Raw genomic sequence first — 17,896 nt, 5'->3', positions numbered from 1 at the left:
CACACCCTGTGACGCTCAGGGGTTACTCCTGGCTATGCGCTCAGAAGTTGCTCCTGGCTTCTTGGGGGACCATATGGGACGCCGGGGGATCGAACCGCGGTCCGTCCAAGGCTAGTGAAGGCAAGGCAGGCACCTTACCTCCAGTGCCACCGCCCGGCCCCGGTACTGGTCTCTTAATGCCTGAGTGTAGTTTGTTTGGGCATTGAGCTGGAGTCATGGTTATATAATTCAGGCAAGGTATGTCCAGTGGTTGTGGGCTGAAACAAGCTTATGGGTCATAGGTCTATATAACTTGTTGCCCCAGACTTTGTGGGGCCTGAGGTAGGCTCCCTGCCCAGTTTTCTGGAATTTGCTGAACATTAGTAAAGCAATATTTTATCCAATGATTTTCCCCATTGCATCATAGGCATGATCCAGATGGCAGTCTCCAGAAGGTGGGAGTAAGAAGGGCCCTGCATTCAATCCTGTAATGACCAAACTTGCCACAATTAAAAAATCTACCCCAGGGGATGGTGAGGTGGCGCTAGAGGTAAGGTGCCTGCCTTGCAAGCTCTAGCCAAGGAAGGACCGAGGTTCGATCCCCCGGCATCCCATATGGTCCCCCCAAGCCAGGGGCAATTATTGAGTGCTTAGCCAGGAGTAACCCCTGAGCATCAAACGGGTGTGGCCCAAAAAACCAAAAAAAAAAAAAAAAGTTAAAAAATCTACCCCAGATTTGGAAGGTCTGGGGCTGTCCTCTGTTTAAGTAGGCAGATTAGCAATCTCTTGCCCAGTGATTGCCTCTACTGCATTTAAAGCAAGGTCCAGGTGATAGCCTTGAGAATGCATGATTGGGCAGGGTTCTAAGTTATCTATTGGCAACCTCATCTCCTAGCTTGTTTCCACACTGAATGAGCTTCAAAGGCATTTATTTGGTAGAAAATGAAAACAACGTTCTAGCAATTCCAGTATTTCTTCTCTCTTCCTCATAAGTCTTAATATAGCTTGACAGTTCTCATTAAATGCCATGTAGGCTTTTTCAAAACTATTTAAGGAGTTTATTTTTAGTCCTTGATATGTGGGCAGTTCATGGGATCTATCTCTGGTGGCCTCTAGTTTTAATCTTTATGGAGCTATGTTTTCTGATTCTGACTTTGAGCAAGTACTCATAGGCTCATCTTCTGTGATACTATGGATTTTCTCAGGTCTAGGAGATGTGGGTGTTTTTTTTGCCTACCATTATTCATGCTAGTTATTGTGTCTGACCTTGTTTTGTTCATTGATTGAGCCCTGGTCTCTATTGGAAACATTCCTCTCCCTTGTTCTGGAGCTTTTACCGGTACTGGATGAGGTAGCTTTATCGTAGGTCTGGGATTAGGACATGTAAGAGTGACAGTAGCTATTATATTTGCCTTGGTTTCCTTAACCGATAGAGTAGACTTGAGAGGGGCTGAAGGAGTGATACTTCTTATTATATCGATCATCCTGTTATTTTCTTCAACATAAACTGGAGATACATATTTCAGCATATCACTGTTATTAAAATTGAAGAGGTCATTTTGCCTTCAGCTCTATATCACTTAGAATCCAGGAGACCAAAGATGATTTTGTCCACAGTGAGATCAGGGCCTAAATAGAAAATGGGATCATTGCCTGAGCCCACTGGAAAATCAAGTATAATAGCCAGACAAACATACCTGCTCCGTTATCAAACTGTTTGGTATGCCAACTGCCAGAGCCAAGCTGCCAGAGATGGACCCGCTCTACGGGGTTCTGTGGGGTGCTTGCCACAGGCAAGACTCTGACAAAATACTTCAAGCCTTTTTAATAGAGGAGCCCAGGGGCCTATGATAAACCCTTAGACCAAGAGAGGGAGAGAAAGCTGGGTTTGGGACCAGGGTAAGGTTAGATTGAGGGCCAGGTAAAGAGGAAGAAAGTGTTCAAAGTAAATGGTAACCAGCTCAAGAGATGCAGCCAAAATTAGGGAGAAAAGCCACAGGTTTAGTCAGATAGCTCCTCCAACTGTCTCTTCAAATTGCCACAGACTCTTCACACTGACTCTCCGCCCCACCTCATGGAGGAGGGAGGGCTTTTATAAGCCAAGAAAGTCAATACTAATTGATTAAGGTGTTTCTTAAAGGGTGGATTGCTTTTATGGCTGGTGCTATTCCGCTGGAGTAATGTAGCCAAGAAGCAATGGTGCACTGAGTTCCCAATTCCTCCTTCAGCCATTTCTCTAGTCCATAATTCAGAGGACATCCATTTTTCAATTAGCCAGTGTGCTGCAGCACTCACAACCAACCTGCCTTCAGTAGAAGTCCACCACAGTGTCCCCTTACCCAAATAAAGCCAAGAGTGCTTATAGATTTAGCAGAGGACCAACTTAAATTGGAACAGATTGAAACATAATTTTTGGAAAAGAGTTCTCCTGTCTTTGTATTATCAAAAAAATTCTCAGGCAAATGCACATAGATGTGGTTGACTTGCAAAATGTAAATGCTACCACGATTCTAGTGAGAACCCTCCAGCCTGGCCTTCCCTCTCCTGCAGCAATTCCTAAAGATGGGTCACTGGTTGTAATAGATATTAAAGACTGACTTTATAGTATCCCTATTCACTGAGACAACCACAAATGCTTTGCATTTTCCATTTCTTCTTTAAATTATAAGGTGTTAGGTCTAGAGTGCATAGGAGAGGCAGCAAAAGTCAGCAGAAGCAGAGAGTCCGATAAGCAGTTTCTCCAGCAGTTTGGCAGCTACCATACAGTAGGAGCTAAACCAACAGCGGTAGTGGCAGCAGTTTCCTAGACCTCCCTAGCACTTCAACTTGGGGCTTACTATACCCTTCAGCCAACTGCCCAAAAGGCATTTACAAGGGGCAGGCCTCTGGTTGCTGACATCTTCCCAATTAAAGGGCAATACCCACTTACGGCTGACCAGTGGGCATAAGAGTCTCTGTTTCTTTATAAAACACTATGTGTCAATATTTTGTCACTGTAGATCTACATCCTTCTTGTGAAAGATTTCCATATATATATATATATATATATATATATATATATATATATATGTGTGTGTGTGTGTGTGTGTGTGTGTGTGTGTATGGATAAATGACATGTTTACCGACAACTGGATTACAAATTGCAACAGAAAAATTTAGATGCTGCTCCCAGATGAATATTTGTGTTATGTTCTCCAGCACGTTATAGTATGTCCCCAGAAAAATTCCATCTACCAGAAAGACCTTAATTAGACACTGAATAATTTTCAGAAACTGCTGGAAGACATTAATTGGGTCTGACCCTCTCTTGGTATTCCTAACTCAGAATGTAGCAACTTGTTCCTCACTCTGGAAGGAGACTCTGCACTGGATAGCCCAATACATTAACTCCAGAGGCTCAAAAGGAATTGGAATTTTTTATGGACAGCCTCCAGAAGTCCTATCTTTCTCAATTTAACCCTGGAGAAAAAGTATTGTTATTGCTTTTTTGCTGTACCTTAGTCACCAATCACTGTGATTGTCCAACTATCAGGTCCATTAGTATGGATTTATTTACATAATAAACAACCTCACACTATTATACCCTATTTGGAATTAATAGCTGCTCTAATAATTGAAGGAAGATTTGTGAGTGTATGCTTTACTGAGATATGACCCCCATATCACTGTGCTACCCATTCCTGAAAAGAAAATTGAATCAATATTACCTCTCAATGATGTTCTTTAAAGAGCTTTGGCTGATTTCTCAGGAGAACTTTTCTTCCACTACTCAGTGGGAAAAACTTGGGAGATTTTCAGAAGGACTACCTTTGTAATCTCTTCCATCATTCTCTCCTCTCCTATTCCCAATGTGCCCGTATTTTATATTGATAGATCATCCTCAAGGAAAGGTGGAATCATTGGCCCATCTCTGACCACAACAGTGTGTACTAATTATAAGTCAGCCCAACAAATGGAACTTGCCACTTGGATTTATTTAATTACTCTCCCATGTATCAGGCCCTGCAGTGTAGTATGCAACTCAGCCTATGTGGTTAGCCTTTTTCCTGGAATTGTCGCTGCTTCCATAAATGCTCCCAACTCCTGCAGTTCAAGATTTGCCTCAACAACTGCAAGCTATTTTACAAAGCACTGTGAGCCTATTTTCATCACTCATATAAGATCTCATTCTGGTCTCCCTGGTCCAATGGCTTTAGGAAATAGATCAGCAGGTCATTTAGCAATGCCAATATTTAAGTCACCTGTAGAAGACCATAAAGTTCTACACACAAATGCCTGTCACCTTCATGTACACTATACCATCCCGCTAAGACAAGGCAAACAAATAGTTCTTACTTGCTCTATTTGTGCTCCTTTGCATTATACTCTGATGTGGCTGGAGCTAACCCCTGAGGTCTGCCCTTCACTACTAGATTACATCATCATCTGAAATCCTTCGTATCTGACCTACTAGAAATGTGATTGACAGTGTAGAATAGTGCTTGGATACTATTATTTATTCCTAGCCTCCTCATTTTTTCCTATGTAAAGGGAAGGAGATATAAGGAAACCGAGACTCTTATGGCCCCTGGTCAGCCTTAGAACACAGCTAACACACTCATACATGCATGTATATGTGATCAACATGGTCACACAAATGCATTGTGACCCACACGCCCTAATACTCAATCCCACATGAATATGTGACCCCACACTCTAACACATACCTATGCATTTGTGACCCACACACCCTAACACAGACACTCGTGCATGTGACACAAACATCCTAATACACACACGCATGCATACGTGACTCACACACTCAGTCTGGAAGCCCACGCACCTCCCAATCCCCTCCCAGCTCACAGGGTCTGTGAAACTCACACTTGCTCAGACCTTCTTTCCGGCCCCAAACAGCAGTTCTGAGGTGGTTCGAGAGTCAACCTAGCGTCACCCAAAGGTCCCTTCAAATGCATTTTCCTGGGTTCCCGGCCCCAGACATTCAGGACTGAGCCCCTGGGGATATTGCCCCAGAATCTGCATTTCAGGCAGGGTGCCTGAAGCTAGCTAGTTCTTAGCGGATGATGAGCGTCCTGTAGTGCTCTACATTCCCAGCAGAGGGAGCGCGCGCCCCGTAAATGATTCGTGGACCCGTTGTAAATCCCGGATGTCCACGTAGGCCCTAATCCTGACCCTAACCCTCTGTTACTCAAGGAACCGCTGCCTCCTTTCTCCCCAGTTCCCAGTGCTCAACCTCCTCCAGCCCTGCTTTAAAGCAAAGCCACTGCGCCCATGAGGGTCCCACCCAAGTGAAAAAAGACTGGTCCTGTCTGATGGTCCCACCTTGATGGCTCCCGCTCCTTCACTCAATTCAGGATCCCTGACTGGTAGCTGGTTGCTGTAAGGTCTGGAGCCCTATCAGCCATTTCAGCCCCATGAGGAGGCTGCCAGAAGGAAACATGGGGCAAGCCTGAGTCCTTCTGTTGGGGCTGATCCCAGGGACTAGCCAGGCCAGAGACTCCTAACCTGGGAGCTTGATAATATGAAAGTCACAATTTCCCAGAAGCTCCCTGCGTCCATCTGTCCTGCAGGGCAGCTGCTGGTCTCCATGCTGATCTGGCCAAGGGACACTCCTCTTTGAACACGATATATATATATATATATATATAATGGTTTGGGTCACACCTGGCGGCGCTCAGGGGTTACTCCTGGCTCTGTGCTCAGAAACCGCTCCTAGCAGGCTTGGGGGACCATGTGGGATGCTGGGATTCGGACCACCATCCTTCTGCATGCAAGGCAAATGCCCTACCTCCATGCTATCTCTTAAGTCCCAATAACACGATATTTCTTTATTTCTTTTTTTCTTTCTTTCTTTCTTTTTTTTTTTTTTTTTTTTTTTGGTCACACCGGCAGTGCTCAGGGGTTATTCCTGGCTCCATGCTCAGAAATTACTCCTGGCAGGCACGGGGGACCATATGGGATGCCGGGATTCAAACCGATGACCTTCTGCATGAAAGGCAAACGCCTTACCTCCATGCTATCTCTCCAGCCCCGAACACGATATTTCTAATGTTGTTTCTTGTTTGGGGCTCACCAGTGCTAAAGGCTTACTTCCAGCTCTATGCTCAGGGAACAAACTGGTGTCAGTAGTGAGGGAGCCAGTGTCGTGGCCCTATACTGTCTCTCAACCCTAAGGGACATGGGTTCTGGGTTTGTTTGTTTGTTTTCTTACTTATTTTTATTGATTGAGGTTCTGTGGTAAACAATACAGTTAATGATGGTTTCCCATGTACATAACAACCCAACTCCACATCCACCACTAATGTGTTCACCTCCCACCCAAGACCCCCAATACTCCTTCTTTTCACGCATACATACACACTTACATGCAAGCACACACACAGCTACAAACATTCATATGCATACAATCACAAACATATCTGTACACATACAAACACTCATACTCATAGACACACACATATTATCAAACACAAACACAATCACACACTCACATACATACTGCTGTCTCTCCTATCCTCCTGCCCTTGGTACCCTCTGCTTCCATCCATGTAGGGGGTCACCCAAGCCATCTGCGGGCCCATCCAGCAATCCAGGGTGTGAGTAATACAGAGGACTTAGTGCCAGGAGGTGCCAGCAGAAGGCGCTGCTGTCTGAGCATGTCTGGGCACATGGGCATCATGGGGAAACTTGGGCTGTTGCAGTGGCCTCAAGCATTGTGACCAGCCCCTGGAGTCTGGCCTGGCCATCAGAGGGTACAAGAGGGTGCCAGGCAGGGGTGGGGGTTCCAATATCCACCCCCTATGCTGTCTTGATTATCAGGAAGGTAAAGCAGTGAGAGACCCCTCAGGGTCAGGGTCCCTTAAAAGAAGCAGGTGCCCACATGCCCACCTGCTTCGACACACCTGCCCATGCGACCCCACCCTAGGTAGCCTTTGAACACGCCAGGTCAGAGAGAAAGAATACAAAGGGAAAGTAAATATTGACTGAGGCAGCCAGGGACACAGCAGCGTGCAGAGACTTTGATCCCAGGCACCATGCCACATGCGCTATTCGCTCAAGATCCAATCAGAGATCTGGGCATCAGAAATCTGACCAGCACCCGCTGGGCATCATCAGACCTGACCACTGGGGCAGGCACCCTCGGCCCAGTTTATAATCCCCGGGTTGGGTCCAGGCTCGCTCACAACCTCTGCTGGGGCTCAGTCAGAAGATACTGAGGGGAGAGAAGCTCTCCAGAAGAGGGTGAGGAAAGGTGGAGTCCCTCACTTTGTACTGGAGGGCTAGGCCAGCGGCACTGTCTCAGGATCCACCACCAGACCAGAGTCAGGAGAGCCAGGGAAGGTTCTAGGACAGTGGACTTCTAGCAGTGGGCCAGGGAAGGTTCTAGAATAGGGATCTTCCAGTGGGCCAGGCTCAGAGCTGTTGAAAACCAGCTTCCTACTATGTTTATTATGCCTGTGGGGCAGGAGCTAGTGTATTGGTGAGGAGGGGCTAGAAATGAACCCTCTCTGGCCACCCTGATCAACACCCCACACTCCAAGTTTCATGTACCCTTTAAGAAATCAGGGTGGGGGGCCGGAGAGATAGTACAGCGGCGTTTGCCTTGCAAGCAGCCGATCCAGGACCTAAGGTGGTTGGTTCGAATCCTGGCATCCCATATGGTCCCCCGTGCCTACCAAGAGCTATTTCTGAGCAGATAGTCAGGAGTAAACCCTAAGCACCGCCGGGTGTGGCCCAAAAAATACAAAAAAAAGAAAGAAAGAAATCAGGGTGGGCTCCACCCTCTGCAGGCCCAGCGCACCCCAAACTTTCCTCTCCCTTTCCTAGCTTGGGAGTCTTTTTCTTTCTCCACTGGGGATCTGAGTCAGCACCCTGTAGTGCCCCCCATAAAAACAGGGACCAGTGTGAGAGAAATGAGCCCCCTCACAGCCAGTTCCAAAGACAAAGGCTTGGGGGATTCTGCCTTTTGCTCCAGTTCTGCCTGCCAAACCATCCTGCAGCAACGCCAGGATAATGGGCTTCAAACACATCCCTGACCTGCCCTTCAGCTGGCAGTCAGGGGGCCGAAATCCCTGGGGTAGGGGCATGTGGGGTGTGGCTGACAGCCAGGGGACAGCAGCTGCATCTTCCCATTCATTCTTACTGGGGTGGGCTCAAGGAGCTGGAGGGAGGCGGCAGCAGGAACCCAACCATATGCACTGGGGGCCCCCACACCCCAGCCGGACGGCCAGTGCCCTGTTGCTCAACACACCACGGCCGAGGCCGCCCAACGGTCAGGGATGTCCATGGGGGAAGTTCACTTCCTGCCGCTCCCCGGCTTCGTTTCCTCTCTCTGCTCCCAGGGGCGTAAGGATCAGCCCTCAGCCCCCCTTGGACCCTAGCCCTACCCTACCGCACACACCTCGCATGAGGGTCTACGCAGGCCCACACTCACCTGCTTCCCCAAATAGCCCAGGGCACTGGGTCACCTCCTCCAGGCTTCGGTACTATCAGCCCCCCTTCTAGTGGGGGAGACCCTAGGGCCAGCTCGTAGCCCCCCTACTTCTGCCTCCCCAAAGGGCTGGGAGAGGTACCCTGAGCTCAGACACAAGTGTCTCCCAGGCCCTGTGTCCATGATCTCATCCAATGCCAGCCCCACGGGAGTGACATGAAAGGTTAGGGGGGCAAGGACTCCTGGATGCTTCCTGGACTGTCTGCCTTCTCAGAGATGGGGCTCAGCTTTCTGGAGAGCAGGGACTGGAAGAGGCCAGGAGGGGACACTCCTTATCTGGGGGAACAAACATGATCCCAGCAGAGTGGGGATGGCAGAGTGAGCTCTGGGCCAGGTCTTCCGATTCAGGGTCCCCATCTTCAGGTTCTGGGGTCCTGGGTTCTGCTACAAGTTTGGGTTCTGGGTCACCATCTGCAGGTTTCAGGTTCCAGAGTTCTATCTTCACGGGGACTCCAGGGATCCGTGTTCCAAGACCCCTGACATAGGCAGTGCTAGGTCTGTCCCCCACAGCCTGCAGCCAAACCCCAACACTCCCCTGAGATGAGGATTCTCTGATTCAGTTTCCCAGAGTGGAGGGAGCTAGAAGGTTCAGGGCTGGAGATCAGGGCTGGGGTGGAGGACCTGGGAGGGAAAATCAGCTTGGGGGGCTAGAGGCTGGAACAGGGACAAAGCACTTGCCTTGCCAGCTCTCTGAGCACCATGTGCCCCCCAATGACCCATATGATTTCCTAAATCCACTAGTAGTGCCCCCTGACTGCAGAGCCAGGAGTGTAGCCAGATGTAGCCCCCAAAGCAAAAGAAGTGAAAGAAGTAACAATGAATAAGGTACAGACACCCATGGGACCTTCTCAAGTACTCACTAGACACCATAAGGCCTGGGGTCCCCGTATTCAGTGACAGATACCCAAGAGCTTTAAGTACTCACTAGACACCATAAGGCCTGGGGTCCCCGTATTCAGTGACAGATACCCAAGAGCTGTGTTGTGCCAGGTCCAGGCAAACAGGGTCCAGGCTGAAGTGCTCCCACCTTGGGACTCACACTAGTTTTTTAAATGGGCCTGCGAAATCCCTGCCCCAGGGCGGCTAGCTGTGTGGCCACAAACTATTGTTTTTGGCGGCAAGCTAGTCTGTCACTGTACTGCCGCTCACTCGCTCGCTCACTTGGGTCTGGCTTCATCTGAGCCTTTTGCAAAATAGCTATTACTGGGTGGAGGGGAGTGCTGGGCCTGCATGTGGCTCTGGCAGACGGAGCACAAGGAGCTGCAGGCAAGTCCCCTAATGGGTGGGGTGCCAGCAGAAAAAGGGGTCACGGGGACAAGCAGAGGAGAAGGCTCTCTTCTGGGATTCCCCGTGAGCAGGGGCTAAGACTCCTGAGCTGGGTACCAAGCCAAAATCACAGAGTAGAGTACAGGCAGAGTACACTGGGTGCCAGGGGTGTCCAGAGAGACAAAGAGGTCTCCCACGCACCCCTGGGACAGGAACTCTGAGCCCTACAAAAGGGGTTCACGTGACGGTATAAAAGTCTTCCAGGAGGCTATTCCAGCCGAGACCCACTTTCCAGTCACAAAGGTGCTTGAGCAGAATCAGGCGCTGGAATCCTCAGCTGAGATCAGCTCAGGGGCAGAGGTCACGGGGGCCCAGTTCAAGATATGGGGGCCCCTCATGCACACTTCTTGCCCTACTCCCTCCTTTATCTCTGTCTCTGTCTCTCTGTATTGGTGTCTGTGTCTCTGTCTCTGTCTGTTTCTGTCTCTGTCTCTCTCTCTTTCTCTGCTGGATCTGAGGTGACAGATAAAGTTTCAGAGCAAATGGGAACAAAATGCAGACCCTGCTGCTGGGTTCCAGGATCTGCTGGATCTGTCTACATGAGCAGAAGGATCCTTCACAGGGCTCACCCATCTGTCCGCTGTCACTGTGAATCTCAAAGTAGCCATGGCAGATCCCCAGTGAGGACATTAGTGACACAGCTTAGGCAGGTGAGGCTTGAGCCCTCACCTGCCATTACTCCTTTCAATCTCCCAGACAGGAGAGATAAGACATCTGTAGGACTCAGGGAGACAGACTCAAGCTGACCATAGCCGCCTACAGGGAGGCCTCCTGCACTTACTCTTCCCTTAGCCCTTCTGCAGGAGGCCTCTGGGGAGAAGGGCAAAGACCCCCACTCAGCTGCCTGACCCACCGCCCCTTGCTGACCTGTTCCTAAGACATGGTGGAGTCATGAAGGAACTCCAGGGATCAGCACTGACATGAACTGTGGGAGCTGGGAGTCAGAGAGATGAGGTGTCGGGGGGTGATAGTGGTGAATTTGGTGATGGTGGCGTTGTTGATGGTGGTGATACTTTTGACGGGATCTGGCACCCCAATCCCATAGAGGTCCAAAGAGATGCTGTCCTTCTTCTGATCAGCGTTTGCACCTCTTCCACTGTAGCCTCACAGCAGTTCTAGATCAAACCAAAGTTCCAGAACTTTCTTTCCACAATGCAGATGGGCTAGGCCCAGTCTCGGGCTGGAGAAGGGGTGAGAAGTGGTGAAGACAGATTCCTGGACTGGGGGTACCTGAGGGAAAGTCTGGATTTCCAGACCCCCAGGCAGGGGCTGCTCAGGGCTGTGGGGTCTGTCTGGACTCTCAGAATTCACTTAAGTGGATCAACCTGCAGGGCCAGCCAAGATAACCTTCATGGTGTCACTGCAGGGTTTTGCATAGGAGTGCGGCAAACTGCAGGGTGCCGAGGAAGAAGAGGGGGTGGAGCCCCAGTGCCCCTGATCCTTCTACCAAGACTGGAGGTTCAGGGGGTATCAGAGACAGAGTGCAGAGCCCAGGAAAGGTAGCCCCTTGTCCGAGCACTGACTACACACTGATTCACACACCCACCACAGCAGGACTGGGAGAGTCCCTGGCATGCCTATCCGTGCTGCCACCTCCCGACCCAGCTTGGATTTCGGGGTGGCCTAGGCTCACTGCAAGACCTGCTTCCCCTTTCTCTTCCCTTACCCGGTTTCGTCGGAAAGTGAAAGGCAGAAGCTCATGGCCCCACAGCACAGCATTCGGCTGTCCTGCTTGACTCTATGTGCCAGCCCTGGGCTTTGGGGACCCTGGTCCACAGTCCCAAGCCCCACAGACACCAGCTTAGTTTCCACCATAGAGGGAAAGCTAGTTCCCTCCACTGACAGACGGGGTGCTAGGGTTCCATGGGGAGGATGGGAAACACCCAGAGAACCAGAGACTGGCCTAGCCTTGGGAGGAAGGGGGCAGTGGGCTTCTTTGCAGATCACTGGGGGAAGCTGGAGTGGTATAAGGAGGACCCAAAGGTGGGGCAGGAAGAAGTCCCATCCTGTCCCCTGGGTCCCCATACCTGGCTCCATGTGCTGCCCCAGGAGGTGCTGCCTACTAGGGAGTTGTCAACCTATAAGGGAAGGTGTATGGAAAATTCCAGAAAGTTCCAGAAAATTCCTCCCCAGGACACACCACACAGCTTCCTGAACATATCCCAAAGGCTACCCAAAGCCCATGGGTAAGGGATGTTACTCTCCTGCACTTACTCCAATGCTCCCATCACCCCTGCTTGAGCTAGGAATGGCCCCCAATATGTGGAGACTCAAGTCCCTGAGCCCATTGCCTTCCCAGGGTCCCCAACCCTTTATATGCGACTATATTCCTGAGCTGGAGACAGCTGGGAACCCTTAGGTAGAAAGGCCCTGAGATTGTCAGGTGAAGGGGCACCCAGGAGAGGATGTGGGCACAGAGCAAACTGGTCAGCTGCAGCTTCAGAGCTGAGTCCAGCTGCCTAGTTGTGTCTGATGTCTGGGGTTGTGGCTGGTGGGGACAGTGCGGAGGTTGGGGAAGGCAGGAACTTTCCAAACTTCCCTTCCAATCTTGCTGGGAACCTGAAAACGCTAAAACTACAGCTGGTTCATTCAAAGCTACCCAGGATAACAGCAGCATCTGGCCTGGTTTCGGGGTGTCCCAGCTGTGGCAGGTTGTGGTGGGGACCTGGGAGTGGCCTTTCCTCAGAGGGAGACACGCAGGTGCAGCCCCAGCAGTTTGGGGAAGATGCGGTGGAGGTGTTGGGATGCTCCTGCCCCACATCTCCAGGCATTTCATGCCCCACTCTGGTTTGGGCTCAGCCGGCTGAAGCACCCCCAGCTCAGGAAACTGACCCACAAACTCCCAGCACTCAGCCTTTCCATACTCCTAACTTGGCTAGGAAGTGAAAGAGCCACTCTGGGGTGCTCGACAGGATCAGAGGGGTAGCCCATTGGCAGTGCTCAGGGGGTCTTTCTTGGGGCTAATTTCTACACCAGAGCTCAGGACTTTGGCTCTGGCATCAAGGATCCAGAACAGTCCACAGAACCCCAAATGAGACTCTCTAAGATCCACCTCAGAGGTTACCCCTCCCCAGACTGTGGGTCCTTCTATTGGAACCTCTTAGTGGATAAAGGTTTGGGTTTGCCCTGCACACAAGGCCTGACACACCCATAGACACAGCTGGGTACTATGACCAGGGTGGTCTTTATGGGGGATTGATTGGGGTCCCTTGGCAAGTCCCAGTGGGGGTCCCTGGGCTGCCAGGTGGATCCATGGCCCCTCTGGCCATAAACCAGGCTCCCCATCTAGGCCTCCGGGTGTCTGTTCTGCTCCACCCTACACTCCAGAGCCAGAAAAAAACATTACAGAATCTTCCAAAACCCTCTGGAACCTCTCTCTCTCTCTTTTTTTTTTTAATTTTTTTAATTGAAATCATTGTGATCTACAAAGTCCTTCATAGTTGAATTTTAGATATACAGTAAATCAGGGTCATTCTCACCTCCCTCCACCAATGGACCCAGAGTACATTGTATACCACTACCCTTTGCCCCCCCTAGTCTGCCAGTACAACAGTACCCTTTACGTTTAGATTGTTAAACTTTAGGTCCCTTGATTCTATTGTCATTGATTTTGACTTGGATAGTTAGTTCTGTCCTTTATTTTCTCTACCACTAAACCCAAGACCACTTGACCCCTGGTCCTCAGCCTTTCTTTGATCCTTTCTTCTTAATTTTATAGAAAAATGCAGAGATATGTGGCAAAACAAGGGCCAGAGCAATAGCGCAGTGGTAGGATGTTTGCTTTGTACATGGCTGACCCAGGACAGACTTCAGTTCAATCCCTGGCATTCCATATGGTCCCCCAATCCAGGAGCAATTTCTGAGCACATAGCCAGGAGTAACCCCTGAGCATCACCAGGTGTGGCCCAAAAACCAAAATGTGTGTGTGTGTGTGTGTGTCTAAACAAAGTAATCCATGTCCCAAGTTCCTATGAAAAAGACTAGAGCCCCTATTTAAAAGATAAGAATAGGGGCCGGGCAGTGGCGCTAGAGGTAAGGTGCCTGCCTTGCCTGCGCTAGCCTAGGACGGACCGCGGTTCGATCCCCCGGTGTCCCATATGGTCCCCCAAGCCAGGAGCAACTTCTGAGCGCATAGCCAGGAGTAACCCCTGAGCGTCACGGGTGTGGCCCAAAAACCCAAAAAAAAAAAAGATAAGAATAATATACATATAAATAAATAAAATAAGAAAAACTAAACAAAAGGGAAAATGGAGTGTGTGTGTGTGTGTGTGTGTGTGTGTGTGTGTGTGTATGTGTGTGTGTGTGTGTGGCTGGAACCTCTCTTGATGGATCAGTGCATAGCTCCCAGCCTGTTTGACTATAGCAGCTTCTGCATCTGGAGCTCTGGCCCCTTGTTTTCCTATTGCCCTTCTTTCTTCACCCTTCTAACCATCTTGCCTGTGCCCCTCATCATGGAATGTCCCAAAACCCAGACCAGCATCTGAGGAGGATCCAATATCAGCAAAATGAACCCCTCAGCAAGCTGCTCAATGCCAGTGAACTTCCCCGCACCGTTGCTACTGAGCCATGGGCAGAACTGGTGCTCTTAATTTAAAGATGGTTGGCAGCAGCCCCCCCCCAAATCATCCTGACTTCAGGCCAGCCTCAGGTTCAGTGAGCTCAGTTTCCACCTCTTAAAAACAGGAGAGAGAGATCAGCAGTAGGGCAACAGTTCATCCACCTGTAGTATACAGAACTGACCTGTGAAAGGAAAGAAAGAAATAGAAAGGAAGGAAGGAAAGAAGAAAGGAAGGAGAGAAGAAAGGAAGGAGAGAAGGAAGGAAGGAAGGAAGGAAGGAAGGAAGGAAGGAAGGAAGGAAGGAAGGAAGGAAGGAAGGAAGGAAGGAAGGAAGGAAGGAAGGAAGGAAGGAAGGAAGGAAGGAAGGAAGGAAGGAAGGAAGGAAACAGTGGTAGGGCATTTGCCTTTAATGAGGCCAACCCAGGACAGACCCTGGTTTGATCCCTCGAACCCCATATCTCTGAGCCTGCCAGGAGTGATTTCTGAATGAAGAGCCAGGAGTTGCTACTGGATATGTGCCCCCTTCCGAAAAGAAAAGAAAAGAAAAGAAAAGAAAAGAAAAGAAAAGAAAAGAAAAGAAAAGAAAAGAAAAGAAAAGAAAAGAAAAGAAAAGAAAAGAAAAGAAAAGAAAAGAAAAGAAAAGAAGGGGGCCGGGCGGTGGCGCTAAAGGTAAGGTGCCTGCCTTGCCTGCGCTAGTTCGATCCCCCGGTGTCCCATATGGTCCCCCAAGCCAGGAGCAACTTCTGAGCACATAGCCAGGAGTAACCCCTGAGCATTACTGGGTGTGGCCCAAAAACCAAAAAAAAAAAAAAAAAGAAAAGAAGAGAAGAGAAAAAGGGTCCAGATCTGAGACTAAACTCAAATAAGATGCACAGCTGAATCTTCTCAGGTGGGGCCAGACTCTGGCTGAAAAGTCTGGTACTATTTTCAGAATGGGGGTACTCAGTCTCTGGGAAACCCAGCAGCATCTGCCCACACCCACCATCCACCATCCTCCTGGCTTCTCCACTGAACTTCAAAAGAAAAGGACCCTGATGTTTCCCAGGTAACTTGTCCAGGCTGATCCCTCTGGGGCCTTCTCATAAAGGGGAGAGGATTCCTCCTTCTGCATGACCCACAGCTCAATTGCACCCCAATACCCTCTGACAGAAAGAGCCCAACCCCACGATTTCTTCACCTTACCAAACTGCCAAGCCACCATATTCATTTTTGATCCATCCATAGATCCTGGACCACACAGCCACAGGACACCTCAGAGTCTCCTAGCAGTGTCAGCCCAGCAGAATGCCAGCAAACCAGACAGAAAGTTCCGGAGAAGCCCACAGAAATCAGTGAGTCTAAACAGCCTCAGAAGCTCAACACAGCTACACACAGCCCAGTCAATCCTCAGATACTGATTTTAGTAACACCATGGACCAAAATGGCAATTATTTCCAATTGACCCTTATTGATCAACATTTGAACAATTCCATTTGCCTTTGGGTTGTGACAAGAAATATGGAGTAAATTGGCTTGTGCCTGTAAGGGGGCAGGCTAGGGTGGTGGGTAGGAAACTGGGGACACTGGTGGAGGAAAGATCACACTGGTGATGGGATGGGGGTTAGAACAATGAATGCCTGGATTGACCAATGATTACTACTGTGATGGTAAATCACAGTGTTACAATAAAATTTTGAAATTAAAATTAAAGAAAAGAAAGAGAGAGAGGAGAGAGAGAGAAGACTGGGTATGTCCTGAGGGAAACAGATCCTGTCTCCTAATGACCAGTACCCAGAAGACAGACCCCCTCAAAGTGGGGCCTTGGGAGTATGACAAGCAGAATAATTTGGGCTCAGTGCAAACCAGTTACTACTCAAGGTCATGCAGACCCCAACCTCTAGGATTTGCGGGGGTTCTTGCTACGTCCATTTCTGATGGGGAAACTGAGGATCCCAGAGGCAAACACCCCCCACCAGCAGGGACTGCTCACCGGGCTCTCTGCAGGCTGGTTCCCAGTGCTGCCTGAGTCGGGGCTGTCCCACGGGGGGAGGGGAATGGGGTGTCAGGCATGCTACAGGTCCCATCTAGCCCCCTCTTGCCCCCTCTTCTCCTTTCGGTCCTGGATCTTCCCGTTCTGAATCTCGATTCGCCTCAGGCCCTACCTGGATGGGAGGTTTTGGGGCCTCACTCTTCAGAGGGGGGCGGTGGCCAGGAACAAAGTTGTGCCGTGTTTGGGGGGGGATGAGTCAGGGACTCGCTGATAAGAAAAGCGAAAAGGTGAAGTGGAAAACTGAACAACACCCAGACTTCCCGAATCCACCATGCCCCCCTTTCAGGGCCTTGCACGTCCCCCTGTGTGGGGCCAGGGAAAGGGAACTAGGCTGGGGTTTCAGGACCCCCCCAAGGGTCATGCTGCCCCACCTCAGTGCATCTTCCTGAGCAGCTGGGCCCCCCAGCTTCTGTCGCAATCCCCAAAGCTGAGGTTTCTGTGGGTCCTGGGGCACGGGACAGCCAGGTGCTGTGGGCACAGCCTGACAAAGCCTGAATTAGCCCCTCAGGGCCATGGGAGCTTGGAGACCTGCAGCCCAGAACCTACAGCCTAGCTAGGGGTCCAGTCAGCTGAGCAGTGGGGATAGTTGGGACCCCACCTAGGTTTGTCCCTGAGCCTCTGCTCCACCCCCAGACCCCCATATTCATGGGTGACTGGAAGAGCCCAGAGAAAGTGGAACGTTGTCATGGGGTCAGAGTGGTACCCAAAAACATTCAACCAAGGCTCGTTGAATTGGCGGAGGGAAAGGGGGCAGCCAAAATCCCATGTGTAGACCTGGGGGCTCACCCCCGCTATAGAGCTTCTGGTGTCCTCCACACTGGCTTCTGTTTATAATAATTGGATGCCTCACCTGCCTTTTCAGCTAAACTCATACAGCCATGAGGTGTCCAGACTAGGCCACCATTTTTACTTCTAGAACATTCTCAGAACCCAGCATGCACCGGCCAGTGTGCCCCATTGGGTGACTGTCCTTCTATGTGGGACTTCAGCCAGTGTCCCCATACTCCCCGAGTGCTGGAACCCCAGGGTGCCATGTAGAGACCCACGGCTGTCACCCTTGTTCAGCCTCTGTGGCAGGAAGGGACCTGTTGGGAGCACAGGCTGTGGGGAAGCAGCTGGGAAGAGAGATAGAATCAGGTGAGGGACCCACCAGGAGGCTCATCCTCAATCCACCACTACAACTACAACATCCCTGTGAGCAGGAGGGAAAGTCCAGTTACCCAGTGAGGCCAGCCATGAGCTGCTGTGGACCCAGGCAAACAAATGCCACTTGGGGCTCACACACTAGGCAGGGGGCCTAGGCACCCATAGAATCAGGACAGTGTGCAGCCAAGGAGCCAGTAGCCCAGAACACAAGGGCCCGGGAATTCCAATCTCTACCCCCCCAAAAGAATTCCCTGAAAAAGAATTCTGAAATGCATCTTCTCTCTGCAGATGGGTCGAGGGTACAGTGGGGAGTGCCTACCCTCCCTAGATTCTGCAGAGGGAAATGCAAGAAGCAGGAATGATCTGG

The sequence above is a fragment of the Suncus etruscus genome, chromosome 14, assembly GCF_024139225.1.
Source record: "Suncus etruscus isolate mSunEtr1 chromosome 14, mSunEtr1.pri.cur, whole genome shotgun sequence".
NCBI classification, from domain to species: domain Eukaryota; kingdom Metazoa; phylum Chordata; class Mammalia; order Eulipotyphla; family Soricidae; genus Suncus; species Suncus etruscus.
This window is presented reverse-complemented; position numbering follows the sequence as displayed.